The sequence below is a fragment of the Harpia harpyja genome, chromosome 6 (genome assembly GCF_026419915.1).
Source record: "Harpia harpyja isolate bHarHar1 chromosome 6, bHarHar1 primary haplotype, whole genome shotgun sequence".
Lineage (NCBI taxonomy): Eukaryota > Metazoa > Chordata > Aves > Accipitriformes > Accipitridae > Harpia > Harpia harpyja.
In genome coordinates, this window is record NC_068945.1 from 3364254 (window position 1) to 3380981 (window position 16728).

Sequence of the window (16728 nt, forward strand, 5' to 3'; positions counted from 1 at the left end):
ATCCTGTGGTTTGCTTTCCTATTCTGAGCTGTTGGCCCCTTTTCGTTTATAGGTAGGCTTTTGTGTGTGTGTGCTTGTGCGTTTTGTTTCTCAAAAGTAGCTACAAATGACTTGTTGTTATTTATTGTAAAGATCTAAAAAAAAAAAAAAATCTGATTTCGCAGCCTGATAACAGAGAGCCCTCCTCACTGTCCTGGCAATTAAAATAAGGGTGTCCATTGGAGTTAGGCAATATCCTTCAATTTTAAGGGAGAAGTGCTTGAAATCAAGAATGCCTTTTTTTTTTTTTTTTTTTTTTTGAGGCTCTTCCCTTTTAGTATTAAAGTCATGTAGGAAGAAGACATTTCTCCTCCGTGCTCGTTTAGGCTAGCCCTCCCTTGGAAACTCCAGACCGGAGGGAAACAGGCGTGCGGTTTTTTTTTTTTTTTTGGTGGGTTGTTTGGTTTTGGGTTTGTTTTTTTTTTTTGGAAAGATGTTTGTCACGCTGCAACCATTATTCCGAGAAGCCTGCGACGTTTTCATACACCGCCCGGTTTTCAAGGCTCCTTTCTTCCTATCGCAGCCGGCTCAACTTGAGACCCCGGACCAGAAATAAGAGGGGAAAAATAATCAAGACAAAATAATAATAATAAAAAATGAAGCAGCCTTCCCCATCACCCCCAAACTAAGCCGTCCCCCAAGCAAGGCTCCCCTTGTCCCGCCTCGTCGCTGGGGGAAATTACCCCTCGTTCCGTCGGCACGTTTAAGAGTCATTTTAATCTGTCTGAACTTGGAAACAAAGCTGGTTTCCAGAGGAAATTTCCACTGCTGCTGCTGCCTCGCACCAGAGGGCGCCGGGAGCCTGCCCAGGCAGCTGCCTGCTCTCAAGTGCTGCTAGAAATTAACTCCTTGGGCTCTCTCCCTAAAGGCTTTCTTAACATTTTCTTTTAAAAATATACAGCCTTATTCTAACATTTTTTTTCCTGTAAAATGCAGGTGTTTTGGTTTTTTTTTGTTGTTGTTGGGGTTTTTTTTTTGCCGCCCTCGTATTGCCCTTTCCCAGCCTTGCAAGGGTTTCACCATCCCGCAACAGCCCCCCGAGGAGTCTCAGGAGATTTACAGCTTCTCTCCCTCTCTGCTAACTTGGTTCTAATTAAGTCACTGGATCACGTTTGCGTGACATTACCGTGTTTTCCCTCATAATTGTCTGGGATAAAAGTTTGTCTGGCTGTGTTTAAGCTTAAAGGGTCACTTAGGGCTCTTCAAACAGAGCAACACTGAAGCACGGCACCAGAGAAAAAGAAGCGAGTAAAACGCTCACAACGATTTCACTTTAACACCTGTAGTGTTTAGCTTTGTTCCTAAAGGGTGCAAAGCCAACCCCTGGTATTAATGCTACATGGTCAAAGTTTTTTACACTGAGACCTAAGGAAATTCAAAGTTAGGTTTCCCATGGCAACTGTCACAGGGACATCATATTTGTGCCTGATGTGTTTCTGTGCCTTAATGACTGTGTGGGATGCTGTGTTGTTCAGCCTTACTTTTCAGACTAATCGGCTGGCATATGCACAACTGCACACATACAAGATTGCGCTGTGTCTGGCACCGAGTACCTGCATGATTTTAAACCGGTGGAGGGAAGTTCAAAGAGTAGTACAAGAATATGTAACCTCAGCCCAAACAGCAAACACTTCAGGAAATTATAGAAGACTTTACTAGTAACAGGGGATTATAAACCCTAAACTTCATCAAGAGCATTTCTTGTGTTTATCTGCATATGTAAATATTGTTGCTCACCCACTGAGACACAGGTTTCATGGCAATGTAGGTTGATTATTCACTGAAAAAAAAAAACCAAAACAAAACAGGAAGGCGATCTGGAAGGTTTTTTTCAGTGTAACTTGTTTTATTCATATATGGGGTGTGTGTGTATATATACATGTATATATAAAAGTACTAACCAGAAATTATAACAAAGAGCAGGTGGGCAAATCTTTATTATTTCTTTATTTATGTATTATAGCAGTCTGTTTCCAAACATCATACTCCAGATTCTGATGAGCAGTTGACTCCTTGAGTATTCATTCTTGCTTGAATATTTAGGAAGCAATTTAGCTACTTATCCTATACACCTCCCCCTTACTCGCTGAAACATGCTCAGCTGAAAACTACAGTGCAAATATTTCAGAAACTAGTTGCTGCTTACATATTAAAGACAAAAGATGCAGGCCTGAATGTTGATATCAGATGACTCCTGTTCTAATACGATGCATACTACCACATTAAAAAATGCTCAGACTTTTTTTTTAATATAACTTCTAGGAAGCACATAAACATGTTTTCTTCATGACCAATATACTTTTGCTACATTTAGCAATACCAAACTAGATCAAGAACCCATCAATGTGGGGTCTGGACATACGCACAGTAGGTAGTTTCCAATGGGGCTTATAATTCTAAATAAATGGTCAGGACAAAAATGAAGAGAAAGAAAATATTATTATTATTATTATTATTATTATTATTATTATTATTATTATTCCCATCTGATATTTGGGGGAAAATGAATTTCATACTAGCCAATGCTTAAGTTTCTACAAAAATATTTGATCAAACCAGCAATTAAAAAAAAAAAATCACCTTTGTTGCAGCTCAATGGCTTCATTGCAAGTTTAGTTTTCCTTTAGTTTTCTTTAAATATATGAAACTATACAGCTAACTGAGAAATGTCATTATTTTTCATTCCTGTGGGTTTTTTTTTTTTTTCTTCATTTCAGCTTTTAGATGTGCCAATTGAAAGTCAGCTGTTTGAGATAAATGTCTGTGGTCAGATAAATCCAGTGGATGTAGTTAAAAAGATGGGCAGATATGCAGTTTGCCTGGGTTATAATTTTTCACTCTGTGAGGACTGGTGTCCTGATGCAGTTGATATTTTAAGGGATATCAAACAAGCTTTTTGGAAAATACACCACTAAGAAATGCAGTAGAGGATACTTTAGAGAAAATCTTCTGCTGTTACATTAATATTTAGGGCACTGTAGCAGAGGAATATCTAAAAGAGGAGAGGGAAAAAAAAAACCCCAACCCAAAAAACAGAAGAAGGAAGAATAAACTAAATATTAGGACATGCCATTTCCATGTTTCCTGAAAACTTCTATCAAGAAGCTAAATATGCTTTTGCTATTCACATATCACTTAAGGCTCAATAGAAATGCAAAATGCATGATCTAAAAAATTATTTAAAAAAAAAGCATAAAACATAAAAACCAACCAAGAAAAACATTTTAATACTGGAGGCTGGTGGAAAAATGCAGTTGAAGAGAAATGGTGTTTGTCCTTGTGTTATTTAAGTTAAAACATGGATTTTAAAAATTTATCGTACTGTTTCTTTTTTCTCATTTGATTTGGCATCTGTCAATCATAAAAAAAGAAAATGGATTAAAGGCTGCTGAGTTTACTCAAACTCAATTCCCTTTAAAGGATCAGATTTTATCACTTACTAGTTTATGTTGAGTTTTATCTTTGAAGTGTGTGCATAAGGTGAGAATTTTTGTCTCAGAGCAAATAAGTGTGTTGGATATTGTGAGAAAGGATCCTAAAAGGCTACAGAAGTTTTCCAATAACAAACTTAGAAATACACTGTGTTTCTCTGTGCCCAATGTGCTGTGCATGGTGGAACTGTGATATTCAGACCCCACTTACTGTTACCTGCGCAGAGGTCTCAATGGACGTTAATGTCTGGCCATGGCAGTGACTGACACTTGATAACTTGCTTGAATTTCTTTTTTTTTTTTTTTGTGAGGGGGGGCGGGCTTTGGAGAAACTACTTGACTCTTAGAACAAAATAGGAAAAAAAAAATGTTAAAATGCCTCTTGGCCCTTATGCCGTTTCCATTGAAGTTGATGGTAAAAATCCTCTTTGACTTTACTGGGAACAGGACTGAGCCATTTTAAATGCTGTCTTGTAATATAAATCTTTTAAGTCTTAAATATTTCCATACAGTGGAGCAAAGAAGTCTCAAACGTCATCAGAAAGACTGCTTCTTGTTAGGCTGTTACAATGTACTATTTCTGTTCAAATAACATTTACTAATATGAGAGACAAATAGATTTATACAATTTGGAAGTCTGACACTACAGTTGGGTGTTCACAGCTTTTATACATTATGGTATTTATGAAAATAATTTTAACTTTTCGGTTGCATAAAACAAAGCACAGATGTTTCCCAGCAGCATTTCCTCATCAGGCCTTTTAGCTTAGCCTTACTGCAGTGTAGCGTAGGATTTGGTTACAGTTAAGCTCAAATCAAAATATTCTAAGAGTACAGAGGCACTACGTGGCAAGGCAGGGGTAAGAAGAAGGAGGAGGGACATGGAAGGAGGAAACAATCTTCTTCTCCAGCTGTCCCAAGTTTTCCACCTGTGGGACCTCAGAGAACTCTAAGTTCTCGTCTTTGGATCTTCTTCATTCCTTGGCGGTGGCTTTAAAAAGGTTTAAGTGAGAGAACAGTAGCAGAAAAAGCCCTCAAAATATTGTACTCTGGAAAGGTCGGGGAGGTTTCCTTCCCTAGATGTACAGGGGCTCCAGGGTTCAAAACTGAATCTCTCTGTGCTCCTGAGTTGCTGTGATGTCCTGTCCAGCACCCTGTCTTCTCACCCAGGGACACAATGAGGGAAACACAATTTCCATGACTGGTTTGTTTTTCCCTGGAGTTAGCTTGGCTGGTTAAGCACAACTGAACAGCATTCATGTAGTCATTCAGGTCTTATCAGTGATCTTCTAACAGGGGAGTATTGTCTCGGTGACAATTTACCTGATCTTTTGCCAAATACCACTACAAGTCTCTTCTTTTTTTGTGTGTGTGCGGGTTGTGTCCAGCTGTGGTCTCTTGTCAGACACTTAATTGTAAGGTCTTCGGGAGAGGAACTGTCTTTATAGCTGGTGTCTTTACAGCATCTTGTGCAGTGGCCCGGGTTTACAAATGTTGGTGATAAGCTGCCCTCATCTGAAGAAAGATGGACCGATCTTTTAAATACATACTTCCAAGCAGATGATGATTAATAAAGGGAAAAAAACCCCACCAAAACAAAAAAAAAAGTGAGAGAGGGCAGTATACATTTTGGTGAGAAAGGAGACATTCATTGTCTCAGGAAATATCAGCTGCTCCTTGTAGAAATGTATGGCCTAAAAATGTTTGAACGTGTACAGCAAGGGAAATCAAGGCCAAAAATGTCAAGCTATAAAACCACACGAAGGAAACATATATTTCTGTGAGAGGGTTTAAACTGTGGCCTTTTCAGAGAAAAAAGAAATACTACCAACAAAGCCATGATGAAAGCAGAGAAAACAGAAAATACGTCTATAACGGTACTTGTACCTTTCATAGCAGTTGAGTAACCTTTCCGTGTGCTTTGGGCCTGATCTTGAAGAACATCTTAACCAGATACCTCTTAGGACCATAGTGGTACCGTATAGATCAGTTCCACTTGTGTGGGTCAAAAGTGGTCCCAACTGTTAGAGAATAACTATCAGCAGAAGCTCAAACCCCTTTAAGTCAATAGCACCTAGCTTCCTCCAGTCAGAGGGGTGAAAATGCTATATAATTGCATCCTGAAATTGTTTACTGATATCTACCTTTAATCACTGAAAGTGGTTCAGTCTCTCTTTGGGAGAGGAGTGAGCTTAAACATTTACAGCTAGTGGTTACAGCCAGTTGTGCCTTCCATACCTTCAGGACCTGAACTGCTGCTGGTTCAGACTTGCATGAAGATATAAAAACTGAGCTTCACATCAAAACAGTGGGAAAACACAGAGATGGACATGACGAATACCAAAATAGCTCATAGGATTATAGATCTGCACATAAATGCAAGCATAAAAATGACCAGATTTTTACCAACAGAGCTCTTTGGGCATATTCTAACTGCACTAGGAAGAAATATTGTATTTATTGCTCAAGTTAGTGTAACAGTCCATTTTGACTCTAATCTTTTCCTTAAAAGAAAAAAGGGATTCTCTCTGTGGATGTTAGATTGAGTGGGATGGAAGTAGAAATCTCAGTGAGATTTTCAGGTAGGGAAGCAATGCCAGACTGTGCCTGTACACATGCACTGGCATCAGCAGAGCCTCTGTGACTCTTTTGTTGTTGCTTTTTTTTAGTACCTTGCCTAACCATGTTCGTATGCACAACTGGAACCCCAAAGCACTGTCAAGTAACACGAGTGCAATAGGAGAATCAATACAAAAAACTTTACGTATTACTTGTTTTTCACCTAATATACATCTGAAGCTAAAGCTGCCAAAGTTTTCCTCTTTTCATTACTTCACTGTAGCAAATTCCACTCCTTTACCTTAATGTCAGCCTTGTATTCCATTTTATTGTTGGTTTATGGCAACTTTATTTTAGGTTGAACTTACAAGCACAAATACCACCACTTAACAATGCTCCTCTGTCTACATTTGTGATATTTTCCAGTGCACTCCAGTGGAGCAAAAGGTAAAAAATATGGTAAAACAGCCTCCTGTTTTGATGAAAAATTGCTAGCAGTTATAACATAATTAACTTAACCAACAAGGCAATAAAAATTAAGTGCCCTGTTCATGAGTGATGCATATCCCACATTAAAACTAAATTTCCTAGAAGTTATATACTGAAACATTTTCCAACAGGTCTTTACTGTATAACATTCATAAAATTTTGTATTCAACAACATTGTTTCCTCGGGTCTTTTGGAATGCAACAAGAGGACTGCAATTGAGAGAGAAGCAGCGATATACATAACCAAAAAGTTGTGCTCCATCAGTGGTAAAGCTTAGGGAAAATGCTAAAAGAGTTATACACTACATTTTTCTCTGACCAGACTTTACTTGAATGATCAAACCATAAGGTCGTTATTTTTTGTATTCCTGGGGAAGTAATATTTTTGCTATTTGTAAGTGACTATTTGTAAGTTTTACTATAGTAGTAACTACCTATCCAATCAATATATTTTTTAAAATCTCTTTTCATCTCTTGAACAAACATGTTTACAATGAAAAGTCCAGTTTGTTTGGAATCATGGAATGATTTAGGTTGGAAGGGACTTGGGAGATCATCTGGTCCAACCTCCTACTCAAAGCAGACCTAACCTACTAAGCTGGGTTGTTTTGGGGGTTTTTTTTTTGTTTGTATTTCAAAAGCAGCATTTTATGGCAATAGTTCTCACTGAAGAGCTTGTTCCAAACCGATTTCCATTTACTAGATTTCCCTTTTTATCTCCTCTGCTATGAACGTACCCTGTAGTTACCTTTGGAATCAACAATCCCTGTTCTTCTTTTAACAGTTCAAGTTCACAATTTATTCTGCTCTCGTGTCTTGCATTGACAATGGAAAAGAATAGAGACTAACCTGAAGATCTAGGGTAAAATACAGTTTGGAAAATGTTGCTTTCTCCTGTGTCAGAGGGTTTATAATACCATATTCTAAAGTATAACCGTACCTTCAAATCAAGATTATTGCTTTGATGCTAAAGGTAATTAAACCATTCTTCCATCTTTAGGCCCAGAAGAAAATTACTTAGTTTTCCATATATTTCCAGAGACAATGAGCTGCTGATTTATGATTCTTCTCAAGTTGTAGGAGAACGGAACAAAATGTAAAACTAAAGGCCTAGCTTTGCTCTCAGCTGTTCTAATTCCAGTTCAGCTTCTCTGCTGTTGATGAATTTATTCCAGTTTTACACTGCTGTGAGCAAACCAGAATTTATTGTATAGTCTGCATCTAAGAATTGGACCATTTTCTTCTGTTTTCAGAAGATGAGCTTTCTCTTAGTTGATCTGTAGTCTCTCTCTCACCCTTTTCCTTATAATTTTTAAAAAATGTGTATTTTCAAAAGAACAATGACAAACTCTCTACCTGAAAAACTGTGTTACACACACAGTCTTGCAAACTCTTGTTTTTTAAAGAGAAGTCCCCTGCAGACCATGAAAATGCCCTGTTGAAGTCTGAGGAACATTGCTCTTAAGCAGTCCTGGACTCCTTTTATTTAGTTATTTATTGTTAAACTTACCTTGTCATTGATTTAGTGAATGCTTTTCTTTGTATTAGTTGTACAGATACATAGAGGCGAAACAGTGAGACTTGCTTTGAAACACTCGGAACCAGCTTTTGCAGAAGAGCCCTTTAAACTTGGGAAGGATCCTGTGGAGGATTTGCTCGTGTTTAGAAACCATCCAAAGTAGCTATGACAACTTAATGTTCCAGGGCCAAGATTTTGTGCACATACCGAATCTCTGACACTATCCAAGATCCTTATCCCATGTGAAGAGGAAACTGTAGAATTAGAATTGCCTAAAATAACCCCTAGAGAGTATTGCCGATTCTTGAGAAGATTTTTTTTTTTTTTTAACATCTTAAAGACAGCTTTTTCTTAAAAGGTCTAAACCAGGAAACTTGTAAAAGAAAAAAAAAATAGTAAAATGAATAAGGTATCCCCAAACCCTGGAAAAACAGGTTCCCAGCTAGGTGCCTTCTTTGTTACTTGCTGCAATTTCTTTAACATTCTTAGGTCAGTTAAATGGACTTGGACTATCTTAGAAACCTCTAAAATATACTAATATAATTTTCTTGGGTTTATATTTTAAATGGGAGTGGTATCTAATCTGTGTTTCCACTCACTCTAATCTGGATCATGTGGGATTAATTCTAAATGCATCTGAGGAAGGAGCACTCAGGGAGGCTGATCTCAGCCAAGGCGCGCGGTCAGAGTCCGATCCATCACCATTTACCTGGTCCGGGCAGTTCAGACGCTGACTGTATTTTTTTTGGTATTACATATGGAAGTGAAGCATTCTAACCGATAAAAATCTGCTTTTCTATGCGATGAATATGTTGGCTACAGCGCCTGCAACCTGTGCTTTGTGGTAAAAGCTAGGCTCTGTATTAATTCTCTTAGTTATTGATTGTTAACATTGTTCCTGCTTCCTGTCCCTGCATATGCATAGCAATGAGATTTTTGCATCCTGGCTGCGTTTGATTGCTTTCTGTTTCTCTGTATGTGGCCGGGTTCTGCAAGACAGGTTTTTCTGAAGGAAGAGAGACCTGGAAAATGCATTACTAAAGGTACTGATTTAAAAAAAGAGGTGAGTAAATGATGTTTTGGTTTCAGCAGCCATGCTGAGGTTTTAAACATTGGTTCAGGTAGAGCCAAGATCAAACATTTTAATAATGGCCTATTAACATAACTGTCTTATACAAAGTATTTCTGGCCACTTTTAATGAAAGTAAAGAGAGTGAGTAATGTATCTGAATAAATAGATGATAATTTTCATTATTCCTCCTTTCCTCTCTCCTTTTACTAGCAGCCCAGTGAGTAGTTACCTGGAGAACTAAAAGACAAATAGTCAGATCTCCTCTTTAGTGAATTTGGAACAGAAAGTGCAAAATAGATATCCTAACTCAGAGGCAAATGCCTTAACCTTTGCCCTGTGGGGTCACGCTCTTGAATGCTCTTCATCTACTGAATTAATAGAGCCAACACATTTTCATCACTGAAAAAAAAATGTTCAGATGTGTTTGCCAGATTTGACATGAGTTAAAGATTTCTTTGATTTGTGAAAACTGCATTTTTAGTGAATAAGTTATTATCCAGGAAAAACTCTCCACCATGATAATGGTTATCTGCAAGTCAGCGTTAACTTGGCAGCCTTAAAGTTTGGCAGCAGATTTTAACTTTACATAACACTGAGTTATTATTAATGTACCATATTGCAGATTTTATGAAGTTTATCAAGTTTTCAAGTGTTTTTTTAAGTCAGGAAATGTAAAAGATAGGCTTTTTACAGGGGTGTGACTTTATGCTCTACATATCCTGTACATTTAATGATTATTCACTTAAAATAACAATCATTAGGTTAACACACATATTTAGTAATCAAAGACATGTAATATACCGCCTGAATCCGAAGAGTCTCATATTATCTTTCAAGATCTTTTTTGTTTTCCTAATTTATAAAATGACCAGTGTTAATATTGCATTGGCACTCTGTTTTTCTTTATTTAACACCTGACTTAAAATGTCTGACTGGTCTTGGTTCAAGGTATCTGTCACACGTTACAGAATTTCTCTCAGTGAAGATTGCTTTGTTTTTAAATCAAGTGATTCAGAAGAAATATCTGTAAAATGCTACAAGGTGCTTGAGTATAGTGGAGGATGCACTTGGTGACAGCAGTTCAAAACAGGGACGGGTAAAGTGGTCTGAGCCTGACACGTATATAGGGATGACACATTACTTGCTTATTCTTTTTGTCTTTTCTGTTGACTAATCTTTTTATCTGACTCTCTGGAGTTGAGGTATGCTGGATATACTTTGGCTTTTCAAAATGAAATACTGAAGTAACCCACATGTAACTATAAGGAAGAGCAAACTGTCATTACTAACAGAAGGCACATGAAGAAAAGCCCTTTCACATCACTTTGTTTCCTACTCAAAGCTGTTTATCAAACTGTGTAAGATCTCCAGCTTACGTTATTTTTCTGAGGAGCTTTATACAAAGAGGGTTTTTTTTTTCTGACAAGGCTAATGAGGTCCTATAGCAAAAAGATACTAAATATCAACATGTAAACAGATAATCTGGCATTAACGTTCAATGTGTTGATTAATTTCTAAATGCATATTAATTTTGTGTATCTTTCCTATCCCTTTGCTAGAATTGAAAGTAGGACATCTGTAAGCCCAGTAATCAAACAAATTAACTAAACCCCTTTTTAAAAAAAGACTTTGCATGGCAGTGGTCCTACAGGTTCTAAAAAAAGTGGGTGTGTTTTCTCTGCTTTCCAAAGCTGAAGCTGATTCTGCTCTAATGTGCATCATGATCCTGTGTCCCTCACGTACCAGCAGTATCAAAAAGCTTCACTCATTGCCTTTTTAGTCCAGCAATCAAATGCTGCTGCCACAGAAAAACTAGTAAAGCAGTTCTGACGTTCCTGTGATCCATAAGCATCACCGGTCTTCCCACCTCCTTTTTTGGAGGACACAAATTTATTTTTTTTATAGTTGGAGTTGAGGGACAAGACAGCTTGATACATGCAGAGGTAACAGAGCTTTTTACATCAGAGGTGTTGGAGATGTTCTTTTTAGAACCAGTCCTACATTAGAAAGTTTTGCTCACACAATGATGTTAGCCTGTGTTTGGAAAAAAAAAAAAAAAATCCCACCTGCTCAGTGGAGCTCAGCCAGCAAAGTTCCTGGTGTGGACACAGCTGTGCTGCCAGGAGAAAGCTGCTGCCAGATTAACTTGTTGGGTTCAGAGCCTAGTGTAACTACAATGGCACAAAAGCTCCTTCGGTTGGCAAACCTTGCACCCATGCTGCAGAGGTTCACTGTCGTGGCTGTGCTGGTGTGACACTCCCGGTGACTGTAACTGTAGACAGATCCTAGTCTGAAGCTTACTTAGGCCAGTAGTTGAGATGTACCTTGCACGAGAACAAAGAGGAGACAAAGATACTGAGAACTGGATGCTGAGAACACAGCAAGAGTCATTGGCAGGGCTGGTAGTAGGTGTCCCTTTGGACTGCAAGAGCCCCTTTGAAAACTTCCCACTCCATAAATCAATTTTTTTTTCCCCCTGGAAGTTACATTTCTTGTCTGTGCCAGTTTCCACTAGCTGCAGGAACATCTGCCGATGTGACTTGGTTTTCTTTGCCTCAGAAACACAGTATTTTTGCCCTTGCACTAGCAGCTTTCTTACGCTAAAGAGACTGCCCTAGGAGGATTGCTCTGTGTAGTAGAAAGGAGCTGGGTCTTCGGCCAGATCCCAGTGGGACTGTAAATGGCCCTGGTGCTTAGCAGATACTACAGCAAGCAAGAACTCTCCCTGCCTGCTTCACAGTCACTGCAAAAGGACTGCACAAAACCATAACCCAGCAGTATATCAGGTTCAAAGTATTTCTTCTGTCATCACATGCATCTGCCTTAGGTTATCAGAAAACCGCAGAGAATTACACCAGTGAGGAAATATTCAAAGGTCAGCCCAGGATCAGTCTGGGTGACAGGTGATGATTGTATTTTTACTAAGCTTTCTGTCTCTGATACCTGTTGATGTAGGAATGGTTGAGCTCCTGGGAGCTGGCAGCTCCAGGACCCTTCAGTGTATATGGACTTGTGTGGTTACCAAAATTAATTGTCCAATGCACTTCAGCACTGAAAAGAAGTCACTGAACGATGATACAATAGGCGTGAGTGGAGTGAAGAAGCTGAAGAGGGATTGGTTGTTCACTGTTTTTTTTCCAGTATGAGTAGAGGGCATCAAATAGAGTTTAAATTACTCAATACATGGAAAATACCTCTGGTTCCTGAGTGGAGTCAGTTGGAGGCTGGATGAGTATTCAGGGCAAGTATTTGTATAATTGCACTGTTCTTAGACTCTAGGCCTTTGTAGGGCAGCTGTTTCTACTGTTTTTCCCTCATTAGGAAATCCAGATCTAAATGCCTTCCTCCTCTGCCTCTGGAGGAGGCTGACAGAGAGCTCCTCTAAGGACAAGGAGGTGAGGCTGCAGATGGGGAGGGTATCAAGAATGAGAAAAGATGAGGAATGCTGCCAGAAATTCAGTAAGAAGTTCTGGAGGAACCAGAATAGCGGCTGCAGCCTAGCACACACTGTGTTCACGTGCACCCATTTTCCCTTGTATCGGGAAGTGATGTGGGTCAGCCCTGTGACCATGCCCAGGCGATCTACTGCTACACAAAGAAGTTTCCAACTCGTGTCCCCAGTGGACCAAATTGCTTGTAGCTTGGAGTGCAAGCTGGCCAACCGGGGTTCCTCACCAGCTGTGTGATGGTAAAAGGGACAGCCTCTTGTGACGGCGAGAGGGGCAGTCACTTTGTGGTCTAGTTGCTGGAAAAGGGAGTGAGAGGAATATGAGCCTGTGCCACAGTTTTGGGGGCACAGTGTGGAGGCACGCTGGCCAGGCATCACTGGGGCTTACAGTAGTGCTGGGTGGGAAGCGGCCGGGGAGGCTCATGAGGCAGAGGAGCTCTTCAGGGTCTGCTCTGGGTTACTCTTGCAGAGGAGTTACCCAAGACAGAAGATTGTGGGATTCAAAGTGTCCCTCTTCTTCTAGAGTACGTTGTGGGATGTGCAGTTGCTGCTTACGCAGTGTGCTGGGTGAGCAGCACGGGATCCACTCAGTCCCATGAAATACAGTCCCACCAGCCCACAGACCATCGCTATTAGGGACCTGGTGAGGGGGATGGAAGTGGTGGCAGAGCTTTCTCAGCAGCCCGCACTGCTGGGGCAGTTGTCGCCTTTGGCCCATCCTCAGGAGGGTCTTGGCCAGGGGCCCGGTGGAATCCTTCTCCAATGTTATAGAGAGGGCCTCTCTTCCCGCCAGAGAAGCATGCATTGGGCTCTGACTTGTAGTTTTCACATCTGCCCCTGAGACGAAGGTCCGCGCTTCCTCGTGGATGTGCCCAGGGAGGCGGGTAGCAGGTCTGGAGCCTACAGGGAAAGCGGGGCAGAGAAGGAATTGGTCTCCCGTGGCGAGCAGCCCTGATGCGAGGTGGGGTCTTCTTCGGTTGCCCTCTGCGAGGACCAGGAAAAGTGCTAAACAGCTGTTTCAATGAAAGTATTAAAGTATCAAAACTATTTTTGTTTGAATGTTAGTAACTAGTCATGCTAGTTATTGATACTGTTATCATACAGATTTGATAACGTAGATATTTAACATCAATATGTTATAGTGTAATGTTTTGACGTTATTGAAATGAAATTATTAGTGAGTCAAAGGTAGTACTTTTGACAAACTGCTATGGAAAGTTTTCAGTTTCCTATTTCAATTGATTTAAAAAAAATAAATCCAAGTATCAGAATTTCTGAATGAATTTTCTGAAGAACGAGTTGCTTCAAAACGATATTCAAGTCGTAAGATACAGCAATCAAACAGAGTATATTAGTGGTTCTCTTATTGGGAGCAATCTGTTTGTTGGCCAGAGACTGACAGGTCATCAAGTATGACTGCAGTCAGACTAGCTTTTGTAAATGGGCAGAGAACATGGTATAAGGTCTGCTGCTTTCCCACCACAGAAGAAATGATCTAGCACCAGCCTAGAGAAATGTTAGCACTCCTAGAAGCTCAGAGATGGAAGAATGAACCACAAGAGAACATGAAACAGTTTTTTTCCCAAACTAGAAAAGCCTTTGCCCCCAAGTATTTTTAACCCACATATTTCAGAACATGTCAGACAATTGATCAGCAATCTGTTGCTGAAGTGATGTATTTATCTGATGCGTGGTTTCACTTAGCAGCTACAACACGTACAGCAAAGAGTTGAAAAAAATGAACTGGAACTCTATGCAACATCTTTTATTCAAAACAGATGTATTATTTGGTATATGTTTAACATTCTCCACATAATCCCAACTTGATCCTTAACCATCATGCATTAGAGTGTTGCTTTTAAAGAAGATGAAAATGGGCTGCTAAAATGCTGCCCATATAATCTGAATTATTTTCAGCCCTGTTGTTAAAGCTTAGAGATAAAATTCTCTTTTGAACTAAGGTTGAAGGCATTGTGTTTGATATATTGGTATAATTCCTGCAATATAAATACTCATAAATTAAGTTAGTGGTACGGTATGATTTCCTGTAATCTGTTTCCAGAATCAATATTTTATTGAATGAACTTCTTATTTTAACTTCTCACTTACTGACCCAGTGGCACAGCTGTAATGTGTGCTTGATCACTCACTTTCCTTTATTTTTTTAAAATCAGACTTGACTATGTGGCAGTGTAGACAGGGCATGTTTTTGGAAGCATTGCACTTAATATTGTGTGGAGAGAGATTGAAAATAGCACTATCGTGCCCTAATGTAGAGGCTCCCATCTAAACATCCTGTAGTAATTTAGAAAATGGCTATGTAACATTACCCCCATTTTATGGGCAGGAAAGCTGAAGCCATGATTATTTCCTTCTTAAAGGATGCTTAACTTTAAGTACCTAGTATTACATTTACTTTTCTAAATGTGGATTTTATTTTTTAAAATCCTTTATACATAGAAATTATCATTTAGTTCATTACCCAAGATTTATTGCAAGCTTCTGCCAGTGAGTGTGTAACCACATGCACACCGAAAGATTGTTTATTCTGAGCAGGTAAAATTATCTCACCGATGGCACCCTGCTGGGAATGTGTTAACAGCTAAAAGCAGCGGTACCTGAAGACGCTCCGCAGTAGATTTGGTGGCTGGGGTGGTCCACTGACATGTGATAGCTCAGCCTTCTCCTCTGGTTTTTAGCCCTCGTGATTGCCTGAACAAGCCAAACTTCAAGGAGCATGATTGCCACGTGCTGCTCTGGTTTTAGCCTCCTTCAGTTTGTGTTACAGTAGCATAAGTTATTTATTATTAGTAGTAGTATTAGTAGAATTAAACCTTTTGCTGTATATTCTCCCCATCAGGCAGTACTTGATCTACTTCTGATGCAGAGGCAGCAAAAAAGATAGACGGCAATTTGGAATTGTTCCCTCGGTTGACTTTCAACAAAATTATGACTGCAGAGAAGCAGATTTGTGTGCTTTCTTCCCCTCATGTTTCTTGTACGTAATTATACAATTTCCACGTAACTCTCTACAAGCCAACTGTCCCCTGTATTTAGAAGTTACCTGGTGCAGTCAGTCTTCTAGACTAGAGGGATCGGTAGTCAGAGGCACTTCCCCCTACTCGGTAAAACCCAACGAGAGCAAGATCAGTTGACTCGTTAAGAATATAGAAAGGCAGAAAACAATGACATGCATTTGAGGAACATTTTAGATGACATTGTGGTTGGCTAAAATAAAGTACAATAACAAATGAAAACCCTACGATGAACACCTGAAAAAAGCAACCAAAAATACTTAGTGTTGATTCTGATGGTCTTACACTTAATGGTTTTCTGCATCTCCTGTGAAAGAAACTTTGTTCTGACAGCAGAATTGCAGCTTTCATGACTTAACCATTCTTGATTATAGAGGAAAGTTGGGTGTATGAAATCTAACATCTGAAAGAAGATCCCAAATGTCCCTCTTCCCCCCCCCCCAATAATCTCAAAGTTACAAATATAATTTTTCCTTCTAGAAAAGCCTGTGATTTTTGTAAGCACTTAGGACTGGAAATACTTAAATACGTATTTAATAATAATAATAATAATAATAATAATAATACCAAAACCATATTTAATAAAGACTTATTTAGCATATTCATACCAAATCATGATACTTTCTTCAGCAACACCAGTTTTGTAGTAATGCATAGCTCCTGTGCTATATCCTTTTCAGGAACACAAAAATTACTAGTAATCACCATCAGTCCACACATACCTTCAGGTACTCCAAGTTGCCCTGGAGCTTTGGGTTGCTACAGCAAAACAGGTTGCTACATCTTTAAGCTGCAGAGGCAATGATTTTATGGTCTCCCTCTCTTCAAACAGTTCCTTGCTCCCTTTTTTCTTTGCCCTTTCTTGTTCTGTGTCTGTGCTTTATAGGCTACACCACAATTAAACATACAGTGATCCCACTGTGGGTTTTGGGGGTGGAGGGGGGAATGCAGGCGAAGTACTAGCAGGAAAATTGCTCTTTCTGTGGTGGCCAGAACAACTGTATTAGTTGGAACCACTTTTTTTTATCAGTGTTTAAAAATTATTTTCTGATGTGGTAAAAACTATTATATAGATGGAGTTCAAGGAAGTGGAGGATACGTGAAAGTGTATTTTTATAAGGGAAAAACTGGATTGT

The 16728-nt window shown here is 39.3% G+C and overlaps 1 long non-coding RNA gene across 1 annotated transcript in view; it reads left to right on the forward strand.

Annotated features, from left to right (window-relative positions):
- LOC128143529 (uncharacterized) overlaps window positions 1-16728 on the forward strand; it is a 54647-nt gene that overhangs the window by 452 nt on the left and 37467 nt on the right. The gene's annotated exons all lie outside the window — the stretch shown is intronic.